Source organism: Peromyscus californicus, unplaced genomic scaffold, assembly GCF_007827085.1.
Source record: "Peromyscus californicus insignis strain IS unplaced genomic scaffold, ASM782708v3 Scaffold_17__1_contigs__length_78620276, whole genome shotgun sequence".
NCBI lineage: Eukaryota > Metazoa > Chordata > Mammalia > Rodentia > Cricetidae > Peromyscus > Peromyscus californicus.
In genome coordinates this window covers 14,422,281-14,440,718 of record NW_026294469.1, presented here as the reverse complement: position 1 = coordinate 14,440,718, position 18,438 = coordinate 14,422,281, and the positions used below count along the sequence as shown (strand labels likewise).

Sequence of the window (18,438 nt, the reverse complement as noted above, 5' to 3'; positions counted from 1 at the left end):
TAGGTTTGAGGATCAAATTTAGGTCCTTGTATTCATGTGATAAACACTTTATCAACTGAAACGTGTTTGTGTTCTGCTACGATAATCCTATAGCAGAAACTTACATTGCACCCGAGGGAGGGAATTGCAAGTGGGTGAAAGGTGATTATTTAAGGTGCAGGCTCCCTTTGTTTAGAGTGTAGAAACAAACAGAGGAAAATAGAGTCCAAACGGAACCTGCTGCAAATGGAAGGCAAACGGGCCTGTTGTGTGCAACAGCATCAGCTCGGCAACAGTCATTTCTGCTGCCGCTGAGTGGCCATCTTGCAATCGGTGCTGCAGCTTCTCTCAGTTTCTTCGAAGGTCCTCACGAGGTGTCTAGAACTCTCAGGACACGAGGAGTGTCTTAGCTTGCAGTCTCCTTCCTCTGTCCCTGATGATCATGTCCTTACCATCTGCCTTGAACGTGTCCCTGAGCCAGGCAGGCAGGGGTGGAGCAATGGCTGTCACAGAGACCCTCTCAGTTAACGTTGATCTACTCTGTGCATGCTCCAAAATCCTCCAACATCCTGCCCTCTAGCTCAGTCCTTCCCTCTGTCCAAATACTGGACAAGTCATCATGTGCCCTCACTGGGGATCTGCACCCCCCATCCTTGGCAGGAGCTCTGCCATTGCCCTCTCCTACAGGCCTTAGTCCACCTGTGCTTCCTATCCCTGCTTGTTGGAGAAGCTGCTGGGACACCTGGTGCCTCCTGTTATGGCCCTGGAATCTGGCTGCATTCCAGCAAGGCCACACTGCTCTTCAATAAGGAACTTCTTTTGTCTCTCCCCCCCTCCCCCGCCCCAGTCCTACCCTACCCCAGGCTTCACCATCCCTAGGAGGCTCCTGACCCTCCACTGGTCACAGTCACTATAATAGTCAGAGCCCTCTGTCCTTGTCCTGTGCCTGATGCTCTCCTTTCCCTGTATCCTCTCTGAAGGGAGGAGCGATGTGTTTCCAGTCTGTTCTTGGCTCCTCTCTAGTTTTTCTTCTCTCTTCCTCTACCTCTCCTTGTCATGTGGAGCCAGGCAGCCCCCTCAGTCTGGCCAAGAGGGTGTGGTTGGTTCTCTCCAGTACATGGGAGGTGGATGGTCCCTGGAAGACAGCAGGGACCGAGGCTATCTTTTCCTTGGCTTGCTATATGCCTCACTTGCTACTGTTCCAGCCACAAGTTTCTCTGCTGTCTGGGGCTTGCTCCTCTGCTGTTCCAGTCCTGTGTGTGGTCTGGGAAGAGGACCTAGCCCATGGCACCTGGGAGGTCATGCCATGAGGCAGGTGCAGAGGCTCACACAGGCTCACACAGCTCTGCCTCTGCTGGCTCACTCTTTAGTTGTTCCTGGTTCTTGGGGATGTGGGGATTCATCTTGACTTTCAAGTGTCGTGGAACTTTTCCTAGGGAGATGAACGAACATCTGTACATAGATAGGTACTAATGACAAATGATTGCCCAAGTCTGTCGTTGTAAGTCAGTGAATTTATCGGGGGTTGCTTACGGGAGCATAGGTGGCTTATGGCAGTTGCTTCACAAAAAGTCCTTCCCAGGGTGGTGATGCCTCACAAAACTGCATCTCTGGAGCTCCCTGCCCCACTTACAGGCAGTTCCACAGAAGAGTCTTCTCTCCCTTAGTAATTATTTACTGCTTAGCTAATCTCTGGGAGGGGCTTGTGAATCTTAGACATGTCATGAGCCTCCTGCCTCCCTCTAAAGGTAAGATTTCAGTCTGGAGAAAACAGTCACTCAGCCATGGTCACCAGCTCTGTAGAGAGGAAGAATGCAGGGAAGGGGGAGGAATGGCTGCCAGCAGAGACCACACTGCCCACCAGACAGCCTCTGTTCTCTTCCATCATGTTCTACAGTCCTGGGAGAGGATGGCTCAGCAGATACAACAGGTTGTGCCACGCCAGCTGGGAAGAGCCTCTCAGGCATCTTTTAGATAATTTGGGCAAGAGAAGAGATTTTATTTCCCCTCTAAATTGTTTAATTTTAAATCTGGGTACAAAGGTAGACATGATACAACATCATCCTGCATCCTGCTTTGCAAGTCTTGAGATTCTTGTCTTCTTTCATCGGTAGGAAAACGTATGACACTTAAGTTCTGCACTGAAGCACAGTGTCTAATCTGCCACCAAAGTCCCCTGCCTTCTGCTGGAACCAATGGACATGCCTGCTCTGCTGAAGCCGGAAGCCAGGTGAGAGCTGGACCCAGTGGTGCACTTGGTCCCGTCTACTCAAGAGGCTGATTGTTTGAGTCGGGGGTGGGGTGGGGTGGGGTGGGGTGGGGTGGGGGGAGAGTGGCCTAGCAAACACAGTGAGACTGAAAGAAGGGGAGGACAGGGGGACAGATGGGGGAGAAAGAGAGAGACAGAGAAAAGAGGGAGGGAGAGGAGAAGGAAGGAAAGGAGGAAGGAGGGAAGAGAGAGGGACAGAGGGAGGGGAATACAGCACTTCACTCCTCAGTCCTGAGGGCTTCTCTGCAAAGAGTTTACCTGACAGGGAGTCTGGAGAAAAAAATATCAGCGTGTCACTCTGGGGGAATTGACGTTAGGACACTGTCTTGATTCTAGACCTACTTTGTTTGATTTGTATAAAAAAAAGCACCAAAATTGAGCACCAAAAAGAACCCACATAAAAATGATATACAAGAGTTTTTGAATAAAAATAAGTCATAAATAAACAATAAATTCTCCATAGGCCCGATGCAAGTGGGTAGCAATAACACTGTGTTTACTGTCGCCTTCCCAGTGAAGATATTTATAATCCAGGGCAATTCATTGAATCAGTCTGGCATTTATAAAGTTCTCATCATGGTATTGGAGTAAGAGCTGCATCCTAGGAAGTGTTATTGTAATAAACTATAATTAGTGGCTTGTAGACAGCCCTAATTCACTGTTTAGAGGAAGAAGAGACGTGGTCATGAATGTGCGCATTGCCTCTGTCTCTCAGTATCATCACCAGGCTGGTGGCCTAGACAGGGTTCTGCACCAGGCACAGTCAGCCTCAACTCTATCCATTGGGTTTTCCCCTAATGATGGCGGTGGAGTGCCAGTCCCAGGACCCACTATCCTTACTGCCTTCTGTTCTTTTACAGCTTCCTCATTGGGTACATAGCAAATGGGACTCCCCAAGCAGAAGCCAGCAGCTCACCTACAGGAGGAGCCATGTGGGGCAGGCTGCCAGGGCTCCCAGGACTCCATGCGGGTCCTCAGGCTACAACCCAGGACCCGGGCGCTGCTCTGACCCCTCGTGTCTTGTGTTGCAGCCGGAGGGACGCAGGTCTGCAGCAGAGCCTGCCCGGTGGCCCCTGAGGGACTTGGCATGGGGAACAGAGGCAGGCACTTTGGGAAAGCTAGGGCAGAAGGGCAGTGGGTTGTACCAGAGGTCTTGAACACAAGGTTCCTTCATCCATTCAGCCGGACATATAGAACCTGGGGCCTGCAGGAAGGTGAGGCTGGCTGTGTGTGCTGAACACAGCCAGGATGCAGCACAACACAAAAGCATGAACTTGGAACACAATGGGATTTTTTTTTTTTTTTGGTAACTCTTCTGTAGTTTTTGACCTGGAATGTTGTAGATGGCAATGGAACATTAATGTTGCAATTTCAAAGGATTGAACATGCTTGATAGTAAGAGGAGGCCAGGGCAGTCCTGAGGACACAGGGTCCAGTAAATGACCCTTAGCTTCTTACTGGAGTCCCATGGGTCACTTGTCTACAATTCTCCATCCCAAGGCATTGTCCTTAACTTATAACCAGATCCTTTCCAGTATCTCAGACTGTCTTCTGTGACTCTCCATGACTGCCCTGCATCCTGGGCAGAAAGCATCCAAATGCCTGCATTTTTAATAAACCTTGCACCATCTACAGGGCATTCTTTTTTTTTTTTTTTATAAGAAATGGATTGGTTTTAGAAAATAATCAGCTCAATATTTTTTTTCCTTCTCTTGAGTGGTGTGAAGGGAAACTGAGTAACAAGAGAGGCTGTATTTTAATCTGAATAATGGGAAAGCCAGGAATTTGAAAGGATTGAGTCTGGAACTGCTTTGCCTCAGAACAGGTGACCATCAGGTTAAGCAGCCATGCTGCATTGCATCCATAAACCTAGACACTATGTTTGTGGTGTCCTGCTTAGTAAAGACTAAAAAGAAACTCAAAACAGATCAGGAAAAGTGTGGCTGACACCAGTTAGACAATCCGGAGGAAGGAAGCCAACAGATACTTGTGTAAATCGATGTGCAGGTAAGGCATTCTGTAAGACGTTCCATGACCATGTTGGGGGACATTCTCAGGAAAATGAGATACATACAGTGGAGTAATCAGATAAATAAACGTATTAGGGACAATATAAGTAATGTTGCTACCTAAACGAGAAGTCTTTTAACCTTTTTAAAATTAGATTTATTCATTTTGTCTTTTCCCTGAATGTAGTGTGTATCACATGCATGCTTGATGTCTGTGGAGGTCAGAAGAGGGCATTGGGCACCCTGAACTGGAGTTTTGGATGGTTGTGAACCACCACCTGGGTACTGAGAATTGAACCCAGGTCCTCTCCAAAAGCAGCAAATGTGCTTAATGGCTGAGTCACCTCTCCAGTCCTGAAAACTCTTATAAGATGGAAAGAGATTGTTCTGTAACTGGGAGAGGGCAAATGCTAGGGTAAATGGTAGTGTTGAAGGAGAATCAGAAGGATTATGATTCCATTCTAAACCATCAGATTATGGTTTCAGTATAGATGCACACACACGGGGTGTGTGTGTGTATACACAATTATTCCTTAACTCTTGTTCACAGAGCACACCTCACACCCAGATCTTTGTTTGCAAAGATGTTATGTGAACAGTGTCCAGAGCTCCTTTAAGAAGTGGCTGATGTTGGGTCTGGGACAAGACATGCAAAATAAGCCTGGATCATCTGGTACCATAAAGGAAGGAATGTCTGAAGGGACTGGCAAGATGGCTCACTCGGCAATGTGCAAGCCTGACGGGAGAGAACTGACTCCACAGTTTCCCTCTGACTTCCATGTGTGCATCTGACTCCAACACCACACACATATTATACACCCTAATAATAATTTTTTTTTAAAAAATGATAAGACTCATCAAAAGGATACAGAAGCCACCTAAAGAAGCTTCCATGACCATACTTGGGGCTATTTGATCACCACAATACACATGTATGTTTTGGGGTTTTATGGTGGGACAGTCCAGGGTCTCACTATGTATGTAGATCAGGCTGGCCTCAAAATCATAGAGATTATCTCTGACTCTGGAGTGCTAGGATAAAAGGCATGTGCCACCATATCCAGCATAGCAAAATACATGTTGATAATTAGTAAGAAACCATGAGCCCATGCTGACAAAAAAAAAAAAAAGTTAGTTCATGAGCCAAGTGCTCAATGAGGAGCAGGTTTACACCATTCACAGACCCACAAGGATAACATTGCTACAGAGGAGAGGAACCTGGAAGGCCTGCCCTCCATCAAATACATCATCCACAAAGAACAGACTGTGTCACAATCTCTATGAGAACCATGGACTCACGATCCTGCCAAAGTCGAATGACCTGCATCTAATCACAAGGAAACATCTCTTCTGCTGAAACTGAGATGCAGTCTAGAAAATAGCCGACCGATAATGTTAAAAAATTCAATGTCCTAAAAGTAAGTGGAGACCAAAAGAGGCATGTTAAAATCTCTTGAGTAAGATTGTAGATGTTACTTCTGTTCTTTCAGTTAAATTTTTGTTAGATTTATTTTATTTTATATGTATGAGTGTTTTGCCTACATGTATGTGCTTGGTGTCTGTGTAGCTCAAAAGAGGGTGTCAGATCCCTAGAACTGGAGTTAACCATGGCTGGGAACCACCATTAGTATGTATAATATATGATGTGGGGGTATATGAATGCATTATGGAGGTCAGAGGACAACTGTAGGCAGAGTTTTTCTGTCCCAGGAGCCGCTTCCAAATTATCACACAGAGGCTTATATTAATTGTAAATGTTTGGCTAATAGCTCAGCCTTATTACTAACTAGCTCTTGCATTTTAAGTTAACTCATATTCTTATTTACCCTCTGCCACAAGGCAGTACCTTTATTAGCATGGCCCATTCATCTCCTGCTTCCTCTGCGTCCAGCTGGCAACTTCTCTGACTCTGCCCTTCTTCATCCCATCATTCTCAGTTTGGCTTTCCTACCTAGCTTTATCCTGTTCAGCTATTGGCCAGTCAGCTTCTTTATTAAACCAGTCATGGTGACATATATTCACACAGTGTACAAAGGGATTATTCCACAGCATTACCCCCTTTTTGTTTAATTAAAAAGGAAGGTTTTAACTTTAACATAGTAAAATTATATACAACAAAAACAGTTATCAAGTAAGAATTACAATTACAATATCTAGTCTATTTGTATTTGGCAAAATTAGAGAAAATATTTTATTATCTATTTTATTTTTGTGAGTCTAAAGTTTTATACTTAATTTGCTTGCTATCATAACTAAGGAAAACTAAGTTTAACTATTTAGTCATTAACTCCATCAAAGACCCCAGAAGGATGAAATGTTACCTAATAACAGGGACATGAGACTGTCTGGACAGTCACTCAAAGTTCCTCTGTAATGTTGGGGTATCTAACTCTGGCCTACAGGCCAAGCATATCTGACAGACTTTCCTGTGAAGCAGGAAATTCTGAAGGACTGTCCTACCCTTGGAGAAAATTGACAGTCACCTTTCTTGCATCCTCCTGTCCAGTTTGGACAGTAACTGTCAGCAATTGAAGCAAAGGCAGTTTCTTTGCCCACATGGCTAGCTTTTGCCACAAAGAAAGCAAACTCCATAAGGAGTTTCTTCAATACCCATTATCTTCTCTGAAGTAAATTGGTTCTGCCAGGAGCAGATGTGTCTCACTCTCATGAAAAGTCTTAGGTTTTTAAACATATTAAATGCCATATTCTGCAGGTCTTTGAAGTGTTTGAAGACCATCTATCTAAATATATCTGTGTATGACCTTGAAAACATACCTAATATGACTATAAGTTTAACTATTATAGATGTTTATTAATCTGTATTTCTTAATTATACATTATATTTTTAAATGAGCTGCATAAACACAATACCTTTAAAAAGTGTAGAAATCTACACACAGTATAACAAAATTAACTTTAAATTTGTATCAATATACAAAAATCCATACCAATGTATATTATTTAAGACTAGCAGTTGCCTTTTTAGTTTGAAAGTAGATTCAATAATCTACCTTCCCCCCATCATTTCTATATCATAGCCCCCTTTCTTCTTTTAGAAAGAGAGCTCTGAATTTAACTCCTTTGTTTAGACTTTTTTTTTACTATTACCAATAGCAATTTGTAACCCAACCCACTGAAATAAAAACAAACATTTATAACCAATATTTTGGGAATGTGTGAGTAGTTTTCTAGACTACTAGGAAGGTGGCACTGGTAATCTTTGAGGGACCCTGAGAAAATTAGTATAATTGTTAAGTCTTGGTTGGAGTATTCTGTGAGGCTGGATCATCTCAGCCAGCAGCCTTGAAGTTGTTTTGGATGCTGAATCACCTGGGCCATTTTCATTATGCAAGCTCACCCACACCTCCGCCAACAGGTTTGGCTCTACTATGCTGCCCAGGCAAGGTGCAGGGCCTGCTCTCCCCAGTGCTGTAGCTGGTGAGGGGCAAGGGCAGCTCTCCCATCTGTCTCAGGCATAGAGAGGTGGAGTGGAGGGCATTTCTTCCCTGCCCATGCTGTCATATGGCAGATGTGTGGTGGGGCCAGATCTCTCATGCTCACATTCTCAAGGCTGGCTTACCTGAGTCCCTGTAACAGGGTCAGCTCCACTGTGCTGCCCAGACAAGGTGCAGGGCCCGCTTTCCTGAGTGTTGCAGCTAGTAGAGGGGAGGGTCAGCTTCCTTGCCATCTGGAAATAGGGGTGAGGGGTAAGGGGTGAGGGCATCTTTCCCTTGCTCTCACCACCAAACTGCAGACAAGGGAGGTGATACCAGCTATGCCCCTCCCATGCTTCAAAGCTGGGTCACCTGTACATCTTTCTACAGGATCAACTCTACTATGATGCCCAGGCAAGGCCCAGGACCTGTTCTCCTGAGTGCTACAGCTGGTGAGGGGTTGGGTCAGATCCCCCACCTGCTGCTGGTAGTGAGGACTGAGGAGAGGAGGGCATCTTTCCCTCACCCTTGCCACCACATGGCATACAAGAGGGGAACAATTTGCTCTCCCATTCTCACACCCTCAGGCCCAGCTCACCCATGTCCCTGTTTGCAGATCTATTTTGCTGCCCAGGTGGGGTGTAGGACCCTCTCTCCTGAGTGCTTCAGCAGGTGAGGGGCAGGGCCAACTTTGTACATCCCTATCCTCTCGGCCTTCAGGGGTATCAGGAGCCACAATCAACAGAGCCATGAACCCAGACATGGGCCCCAGCAGCAGCCCAGGCCGAGACATCACTATGACCCTGGGTGGCAATCAAGCCACCCATGTCAGCCTGCTCCTCACCACTTTCACCTCTTCAGATATGCCTCTGTCCACAGGACACAAACCATTCTGCCTCTCTCTCTGTCATACCACACCATGCATTAGCTCACCATAGTAGTGTAGCCACCATAGCCCACATAACCAGGGGCCGGGTGGGCCCATGTTTTCTCCTCAGAGCTCAGGGCAGAGCACCCTAGGCCTGCATGTGGGTCTCCTTGTCCTGCTCAGTTTGTCATGGTGGTGGGCAGGACCATGATCATCACAAAGAGATCATAATAGTGCCCAAGCAAGGTGCCGGGAGGGCTCCTGGTTGTTGTGGAGGTGTGGTGATATTTTATTTGTGCTCTAACAAATAAAGCTTGCCTGAAAATCGGAAGGAGGAGCTAGCCACTCGTTAACCATAGAGTTCTGGAGGTCTGTACAGACAGACAGGAAGTGATAGAGCTGGGCGGAGAGAGGAAGTGATAAGGTGGGGTGGAGAGAGGAGCTTGCTCTCTTTTGGTAGAGGATTTCATAGGGGTAAGAACTAGTGGCTTGCTGCTCTGCTTCTCTGATCTTTCAGCTTTTACCCCAATATCTGGCTCTGGGTTTGTTTTTTTTTTAATTAATAAGACCGTTTAGCAATTCACATTACATGGAGACGTTGCTGGAATCCTCTCTCAGGCCAGGGCGTGCTTGTCTGTTGAGCCATCTTGTCATCCTCCCTCATCATTTCTTACGCCATCCTTTGTTTATGGTACCCAATGATCTGTACTGGGGAATCGAACCTGCGTCCTCTGCAAGAGTGCTCTTAACTACTGAGCCATTCTCTCCAGCCCTCAGGGTTTGTTTGTTTGGTTACTTGGTTGGTGGTTTTTTGAGACAGGGTCTCTCTATAGCCCTTGCTGTCCTGGAACTCAGTATGTAGACCAGGCTGGCCTGGAGCTCACAGAGGGCTGGGACCATGCCTGGCTTCAGCCTTGAGTTCCTGCTTCATGAGCTGTACATGAAGGAAGATTGATCCGTGAGTATTTTTAAGGTCACTGCATCCTGTTAAGGTGATTTTCACTATTATTATTAATTTTGATTCAGGGTCCCAGGCTGTGATGAAGTTACTATGTAGTCTAAGATGACCTTGAACTGTACCTCCCAAGTGCCGGGATTACAGACATATGTCACCATACTTGGTTTATGCCAAGCTGGACAGGGAACACAGAGTCCCAAGCATGCCAGGCCAGCACTCGGCCATTCAGCTACATCTCCAGCCCTCATTTTATCATTCCCCCCATTCGTTGGCCATCCTTCTCATCTCAAAGTCCGTCTTTCTAACACAGAGCTGTACTAACATTCTTAGGACTAGTGTTTGGATCGTTTGAACCTTACTTGCAATCCAGTGTGTACTTTCTGTGAGCAGCAGGTACTTGGAGATTTTAAAAAACACAAATGATAATGTATATCTTTTATTGCATTATTTAGCCCATTTGGAGTCACCAGGGATCCTGGCATGGTTAGACTCAATCTGCCATTTTTCTCTTTCTGTTCATCCCATAATTCCCAGCTTCCTTGTGGGTTAGCCTTGAACTTTGCAGTATTCTATTGTATGCCTTGTTTGCTTTCTAGCTACACCTGACAGAGATCTAACCCCCCAGTCTGTCTTTCTATCACATCAAAGAGTCAGTGTGCACTCTTTTAATCACTACGACTGACCTTGACTCAGTATTACTCTATGTTACAGTCGGAAACACAACAGCCTTCCATGTGGTTTCCCACTCTGTGGTGTTTGTTGTGTATTATACCTTCTCAGTGTGTTATAAATCCCTCTAAACACCGTTGTTGATTTTGCCTTTGGCAACGAATCATCCTTCAAAGTCTTTCCACTTTGAAAGTAACCTGGAGATCCTGACTGTGCATCCCTCACCAAGCAGCAGCATGCTACCTGAGCACAACCACAGAACCAGGACACTGATATTGGTACAGCACTGCGGACTGTTTCTTCCACAGATGTTTTCACACATGAGTGCGTAAGGGTGCCTTTATGCAGTTTGCTCTTGTGTGGTTTACATGGTTGCCCATCAAGATAGAGAGCTGTCCATCAGTGCACAGGAGTGACCTTGTGCTATTGTATTACCAGCACTGCTCTTGTCCCGCTGATCCTTGTTTCCTGGTACCCTTACACTTGTTCCTCATCTCTATAACTCTGTCAGTGTGAGAATGCTGTAGAATTTGACTCCAACAGCATGTAATCTTAAGATAGGCATATTCACTCTGCAACGATGCCCTAAAATCCAATCAGCTGTGTGTCACTGACCAATAGAGAAATATATTGGTTCCATTAGAGAAATACATTGCAGTTTGTTTTTCTATTTACCTACTGCCTTAATTACTTTTCTATTGCTGTGATAAGACACTATGGTCATGGAAACCTATAGACGAAAGAGCTTATGCAGCTTACAGTTTCAGAGGATGAGTCCATGCCCACCATGGCATAGCGGCAGGCAAGTAAGTGTGGTGCTGAATCATGGGTGAGAAATTACATCCGATCCACCAGCAGGAGACAGAGAAACAGAGAGAAACAGAGTGCAAGTGCCACTGGGCCTGGCTTGGGCTTTTGAAACCTCCAAGCCCACCCCCCACCCCCCCACCCCCACCCCGTGGCACACCTCCTCCAACAAGGCCACACCTCCTAATTCTTCCCCAAATGTTCCACCACCCAGAGACCAAGTATTCAAATATAAGGGCTTTTGGAGGCCATTCTCATTCAAACCACCACATGTTAAGGGCATTTGAACATTTCTATATTTTGGCAATTGTGAATACGTCTCCTAGGAACATTCATGCACAAAGTTTTGTGTGAAACAGTAGTTTTCATTCCTCTGAGATGAATTCCCAAGATTGCAGATTCTGGGGCAGTGGTAGGCAGATGCTAAGCACCCAGTGTTTCCCAGAGTGGCGTCCACAACACACCCCATCATCTGTGTGTGAGACCCACTCACTCCCAGCTGCTGCCTTGCTTACTGATTCATCCCATGAGGTTTGTAATGCTACTTCAGTGTGGTCTCAAGTTTTCATCTCCCTGGAGGCCAGTGGTGTTGAGGTCTTTTCTTGTGGTGATCTGTCACCTGCTTGTCTGTCCTGGTGGAAAATCCATTGATGTCTTTGGCCTGTTTTCTGGCTTTTTTTTTTTTTTTTTTTGAGAAATGATCTTGACATGTAGCACAGTCTGGACTTGAACAAATATAAGAGAGAATGGGCAGATTTTGTCTTTCTGAGTTTGGGTCACCTCATTTAATATACTTCCCAAATCTGTCCATTTTTCTACAGATTTTACTTTTTTAAAATTCTGATTATTTTTAAGAGTTCCTTCCCTCCCTGCTCACTCATTTTGCATCTTTTTCTTAAAATCACTTAATAGATCTATGATAATTATATTTATAAGCTTTTGTCTGGTAATTCTGATATCTTAGTCATGCATGTATCTTGTTAATTTGCTGTTTCCTGTTGATTACAGATTTCATTTTCTGATCTTTTTTTTTTCTTCTTCTGAATGTTAGGTATTGTTATTGATATGTGGTGTTGACCCTGGGCTCTGTTGCCTTTGTCTAAGATTGATTAGTTTTGTTCTGGAGATGGCTAGATTCTTATTAGTAGATACACTTGATCTTACATTGTTTGGGTTTTGAGCCAGGTTTTTGTCTTTATAGCTGAAAACTTTTGACAAATGGATCGTGCTGGGAGCTATTGCTTGTGGTGGATGTCTGGAGTCGGTGGGGAAGGAAGTGAGCCAGGCCATGGTGGTTGGGAGAATCTTGCAGCCTGACTGACTGGCAGCCAGAGTGTTTCTTTATTTATATAGAATTTAGTTAGCAGGGATACATTCATTATGTTCCAAAACATAGATCATATCATTTTTGGTTTTGGACATGTGTTTCTCTTCTTTTTTGCTCATCTTTTAGTCATCATTAATAAACTATGACAGAACAGAGTTATCATTTCCAATCATTTTCCCTCAAGTTTTGACATCATTAATAAACAGAGTTATCATTCTTACTCATTAACCCCATAACCCAATTTTTGAGAATCTATGACATATGACAGCCTGTGCTCAGGCTGGTTGTTTTGGTTGCTTCAAGGACACTAGACCAATACAAAATCTTCAACCATCCTGGGCATTTTGCCATATCTCAAGCAATGTATTATTAGCTTTTAGTGATCAGAGTACCCAGGAAAAATCCTCAGGCTAAAGCTGCTACAGTTATTACTCAAATTCTGGCATAATACAATCAATGTTCACATTTATATCCTTATAGAATTTGTCTATATGTCTAATTCTGGCATTCTGTTGTTCCTTGGTCATATGACATTGTAGTAGCTCTACATGAGCTAACTTCTAAGAGAGGGAAGTCCAACACCTCATACTTTTATCATCTTTCCACTCCATACTTTGCTCATCAATATGTTTCAATGTAGGGCAGAGTTGTATGCTACGTAATTGTCTGAGTGTACAGTGGGAAGAGGCTTGTAATCTGAACTGTGGACAATTTCTCTAGCCCACCGAATCTTGTTGACCTTTTTAAATTTACTTTGTTTTGAATATCTTGTTCCAGTGTAAGTGCAGGGAGAGATGTTTCAAGAGTGTCTCATAGCCTCATTAAGAGACCTCTGGCTTACTTATGTGTCACAACCTCCAGGGCATAAGGAAGACCTTCAAGTAGATAAGGACATCTCCCTCAAAGTGTGTGTGTGTGTGTGTGTGTGTGTGTGAATAGTATGTTTAAGACTTTCCTGGATAAGCTTAGAAGCAGCATTCCTGGGAGAAGGCATAAATGATTTATAAGGAATTTTCCATCAATCTAACATTCCCAAACTGTACAAATATTAAAAGTGCCCCAAGTATGTAACAGGTAGAGATGAAAACCAAAGGTGGCATGGAAGCCATCATGTAGCTCAGCTCTGCTGGATCTTTGTCAAGCAGCTGTGCTGGCTTTATGACTTCTGCCATTCCATTCAGATATGGCTGTGCCAGGATCGTAATAAATCTCAGCAAAAAGTCTTGCATATTTTTAGACTTATAGTAAATAACATCCTATGATGTTGATACATTGGAAATAGTGGGGATTCAGGTTTCCATTAATGAAAGCAAGGATTTCTTCAGATTCTAGACCAATTCCAGTTATTCTAATATCAAAATTCCTCCTGGTGGGAGTCCTAAAAACTTTACCTGCTGTGAGACACCTCATTTATCACTTTAAGTGATTTCATCATAATTTTTAAATCTTTGTATTACAGTCTTTAAAATTTTTACTACATTCATTAATTTGTGTGGGGGGCACCCACATGATGTGACATTCTTGTAGATATTAGAAGACAGCTTACAGGAATTCTCTTTCCATCTTGTGAGTCCCAGAGATCAAGCTCAGGTCATCAGACTTGGCTGCAAGGGACATAACTTACTGAGCCCACTCAATGGCTCAGTATTACTATCCTTGTTATACAATAATTGCATTACAGTTATATCACAGACAATTAGAAAAGCTCACAAGGAGATTATTTATAATGGTATTTACTGCAGCATTGTTTATAATACAAAGAACAGAGAAAAGCAGCTACATGTTTATTTGTAGATAATTGATTAAACAAACATACCTCAAATTCTATACATTCTATACAATGGGTAGACTGTATCTAAGGGTGGAAGAAAATACATCCATTGTGTATTAGCCAAGGAAAGCTTGTTAAACAGAATGATCTGTTTCCCACTTGAAAACAAAAACCTTGAGTGTGTTTAACTTATATTTAGGAGGTGTACAATGGACAATTTTTCTTTTGTTTGCACTGGGGGTCCCCAGGACAATTCTTGTTTTTGATGACATGCTGGAAGACTCAGAGGATCCCCCAAGGACGATCCAGTTTATTTATTATAGAAAAGTACTAGAGATTAATATCAGGGATAGGGAAAGGAACATAGGATAGGGCACAGGAAAAGCTAAGGACCCGTTTTAACTGTCACCACCTGGAGAATCACTCACAGATTCTCCCAGCTGTGATGTGACATGGCACATGTCACTGCTGCCATGCAGGAACCCTTCAGGGGGCAGTTATGTGGACACACGGTGCTTATGCAAATAGCTTCAGCTCCTTGCCCCAGAGTGGTGATTTGAAAGAGAACAGCCTCTATAGGCACATATGTTTGAATGCTTGGTTCCCATTTAGTGGAACTGTTTGAGAAGGATTAGGAGGTATGGCCTTGTTGGAGTAGGTATGGCCTTATTGGAGGACTTGTGTCATTGAAGGTGGACTTTAAAATTTCAAAAGCCCCCCACCAGGCCCAGTTTCTCTCCTCTCTCTCTCTCTCTCTCTCTCTCTCTCTCTCTCTCTCTCTCTCTCTCTCTCTCTCTCTCCCTCCCTCTCCCTCTCTCTCCCCCTGCTGCCTGCAGTTCAGGATGTAAACTCTCAGCTACTGCTCCAGCACCATGCCTGTTTGCTTCCCATGATCATGGACTTGCCCTCTGAAACGGTAAGCAAGCCCTTCACTAAATGTTGTCTTTTATAAGAGTTGCCTTGGTTGTGGTATCTCTTCACAGCAATGGAACAGTAACAAAGACACCCAGCATTTCTGAGGTCAAAGCAGTGCATCGTGGCCCCAAATCTTGGCATATGACATTGTTCACCATAAATTTCCTTGTTGGTATTAACTATCTGATGCCAAGGCCTCAAGTATACAGGCATTATAAGCAGGATACTCCCAAGAGCTGGGCCCTGGGCCAGTCTTGGTGGGGGAGTATGCAGGGTTGGGCAACCCAAGGCTAGTGAGTTATTCTTCACTGTGCAATGATTTCTCTTATCTGTAGTGGTTTGGCAATAACCATGTTGCCTTTACCACCACAAACAGCAATTAAACTACTTCTTTCTTTCCCTCACTCTTCTTTTGGGGGTTGGGGTTGGGGGCAGGGTCTTATATATAACAGTCTGGTCTCAAAGTCACTATGTCACCAAGAATGGTCTTGAATTTTTTAATCTCTTACCTCTATCTCCTTGATATATACCACTACACTCAGTTGATGCTACAGCAGTGTTGGGGGTTGAACCCAGGGCCCTTGTGCATGATAGGCAAATAATCTATCAACTGAGTGCCCTCCTAGCACAATTAAACTGTTAATATTTCTATTCTGCAAAAAAGGGCAATGCTTCAAACATACCTGTATGGTGTCCTTTTAGTATTTTGTCACCAAGCTAAATCTCTATGTGCCAACTTTCTGAACCACCAGCGCGACATTTCAATAACTGTAGGTGGCATGGTACCCTATGAAACATGAATATTGGTAGGCATTTCCAAAGCCTCGCAAATAGCCTCATGAATTCACAGTACATGAAGCCAGGAACAAAACTCCTTACTTCATTCTCAAGACAAAAATCTGAGTCCAGGGTGCTAAAGGACCTGAAAGCCAGTAAGAGCTTGATAAGAAGGTGCCTGAACGAAGTATTTGTCACCCGACCACTTGAGAGCCAAGTAATTTCAAACCACTTGGTTCTGGTGACTGTGTCTGAATCACGCACTGAGAGTCGTCTTAGAAGTCTGACCTGCATGGGGAAGAAAGGGCTGCTGTTCATTTGTAGGCAGAGCCTGTCCGGCCTCAGCACAAGCCCAAGTACCCACTCTCTCATCTGCTCTTGCTGCTGCCACAGTGACCTTGTTGGCTGGCCCGGAATGAGAGTCAGAATTGCATGCTTGCTGCCAAGCCCTCTGCCAAATGCTTAGATGATGCTCGGCCGCACAGCTCTGTGATCACCCGAATTTTATAGATAAGGAGACAGAGCCAGTGCAAGTCTTGGGACAGACCACAGGAGACAGCGCCTCTTCATTTCGATGCTTGATGAAGCATGACAGTAGAGAGTACATTTCCAATTCTCACAACCCAGCACTTGAAAGCTGTGCATGATGCCTGGGAGCCATGCATCTCAATCTCCCAGAAAAGGCATAAATATGTTAACATTTTAGGATAAAATCTTTCCCTCTCAGCTGCATAAAATAGCAGCCATCACCAAAAAAAAAAAAAAAAAAAAAAAAAGAAGGAGTAAATTGCTGGGGACTATGCAGCCCATGGTGATGATTCCCTAACATTTGGAGTCTAGATCTGATTATGAGTTAAATTTCAAGGGGTAACAAATTCCGAACAAGTAGACTGAAACTAAATAAACAGTTGCTGCGCCTACTCTCAGGCAGTTAATTATAGTAAGGACTCTGCTTCTTGGGAAGTATTGTTATAATAAATTATAATTAGTGGTTTAAAACGGAGATACTTTAAAAAAAAAAAAAGATGGGTGGTGAAGAGCCTTGAATGAGCTGAACCATTTGTGTTAAAGCTTCCCTAAGACGCTCAGTATTCTCTGGCAGCCTCAAAACAAAACAAAATCCTGTCAAACTGCTAGTCAAGAGCCCTGGACATTATTCAAACAGACAAGAACTAGCAAGCGCTGTGAAACGCTCAGGTGTGGAGGGGCCTTGAGAGCCTCAGAAAATACTCTGCCTTGCTTAATGCCGAGTGCTAATTGATGGATCTCTGCTGATTGCCGCTGGTTTCAAGCTGCATTTCCATCAGGACTTCTCTGCCTTGGAAGATGTGACAACTTAAAAAGTGCTTTAATATCCCGGGAATGGGCCCAGGAGCAGCGGGAGAGCCACATGAGTACACCTAAGATAACGACAGATGCGGGGTTGTCGGGAGTGCTCCAGGTGAGTAAACAACTCTGATTTTTAACCAAGGGCTTGGAGCGCCGGCCTGTGATTTGTGCCAGCACAGAGCGCTGCCTCCCTCCACTCACCCAACCCTGCCTCCGGGGACACACCTTCCTTCCTGTGCCTTCTCCTCTTGGGGCTTCCCTTCCTTGCCATCTGAGTCCTGGGCAAATGAAAATTTGTGTGGTTGCCTTCCTTGCAAATGTTTCACCAATTCCCGTTATTTCTAGAATCACTGGGAAATGAGCCGACAGAGGCTGGATATTTCTGCTCGCCCCAGCCTTTCTGGGTCTCTTCTGTGCCCCCCCCCCGCCCCCCAAAGGCTGACTTCTGTGGACTGTGGCAGCTGAGTAGAGGGCGGCCAGAGAACGGGAGATAGCTGCTGCCCACCCCGCCCACAGCTCCCACAGGGTTCTAGTAGCAGACCCTACTCCTTGCCGCCTACAGCTTGAACGGTGTAACTAGAGAGCTCTAAGTACCCAGGGGAGCCTCCTTGCTCTCTCGGGTCCCTCAGTCCTTAGCTGCTTATCTGTAAACAGTTCCCTCCCCAAAGCGCTTCTCATTCGCCCCTTGGAGGAGCTATCTGTCACCTAGTAGGACCCCAACTGATACCTGCAGCCACAAAGGTCCTCTCTGCAGGGTGGCTAAGGCAAGGGTCACACCGCAGGCATGCAAAAGAGCCATTTGTCACCTGGGCAGCCAAAGGATTTCCCCCTCTTTTGCGGTGGGTGCTTGGTTTCTAGTGACTGTGCCTCATCTGGGAGCATCTCTTGGCTTTGGCAAAATGCGCTGTGGGGATGTAGCTCTCACAAGGCACCCTTAACCATCCTGTTTTCTTCTGTCTTTCCTTGGGCTGTGACAGTGTAAGTGGTGCTCACTGAGCCCTGGTTGTCTTAGATTTCTTTTCAGTCCTCAGCTCCGCCATTTTTCTGTCATCACTGGCTTTGCCTCTATAAAGTTACTGGGTTCCAGGTCACTGTATCCAGATAAAGGTATCTCCTGAAAGCTGGTCTTTGTGTGTGTGCATGTGTGTTCGTGTGGCAGCCACAGGTCAACCTTAGGGTTTTTCCTCAGGAACCATCAACTTGTTTTTATGAGGCAAAGTGTCTCACTGGGAGCTGGAACCTTCCAATTCAGCTAAACCGGCTGGCCAGTGAGCCCCAGGAATCCCGCAGTCTCTGCCTCCCCAGAGCTTGGGTTGTGAGCACACA

General features: G+C 44.9%; 1 long non-coding RNA gene across 4 annotated transcripts in view; it reads left to right on the top strand.

Annotated features, from left to right (window-relative positions):
• The window catches only part of LOC128112597 (uncharacterized), a 58,441-nt gene that overhangs the window by 32,702 nt on the left and 7,301 nt on the right, over positions 1–18,438 (top strand). For 2 of the 4 annotated variants that reach the window (XR_008219039.1, XR_008219041.1), the window contains exons 2-3: positions 2,094–2,209; positions 3,109–5,675. This is a non-coding gene — a long non-coding RNA (uncharacterized LOC128112597). Of the gene's footprint in view, positions 1–2,093; positions 2,210–3,108; positions 5,676–14,880; positions 17,225–18,438 lie in introns of those variants that run through there. The other 2 variants (XR_008219043.1, XR_008219042.1) reach the window with 2 other exon arrangements.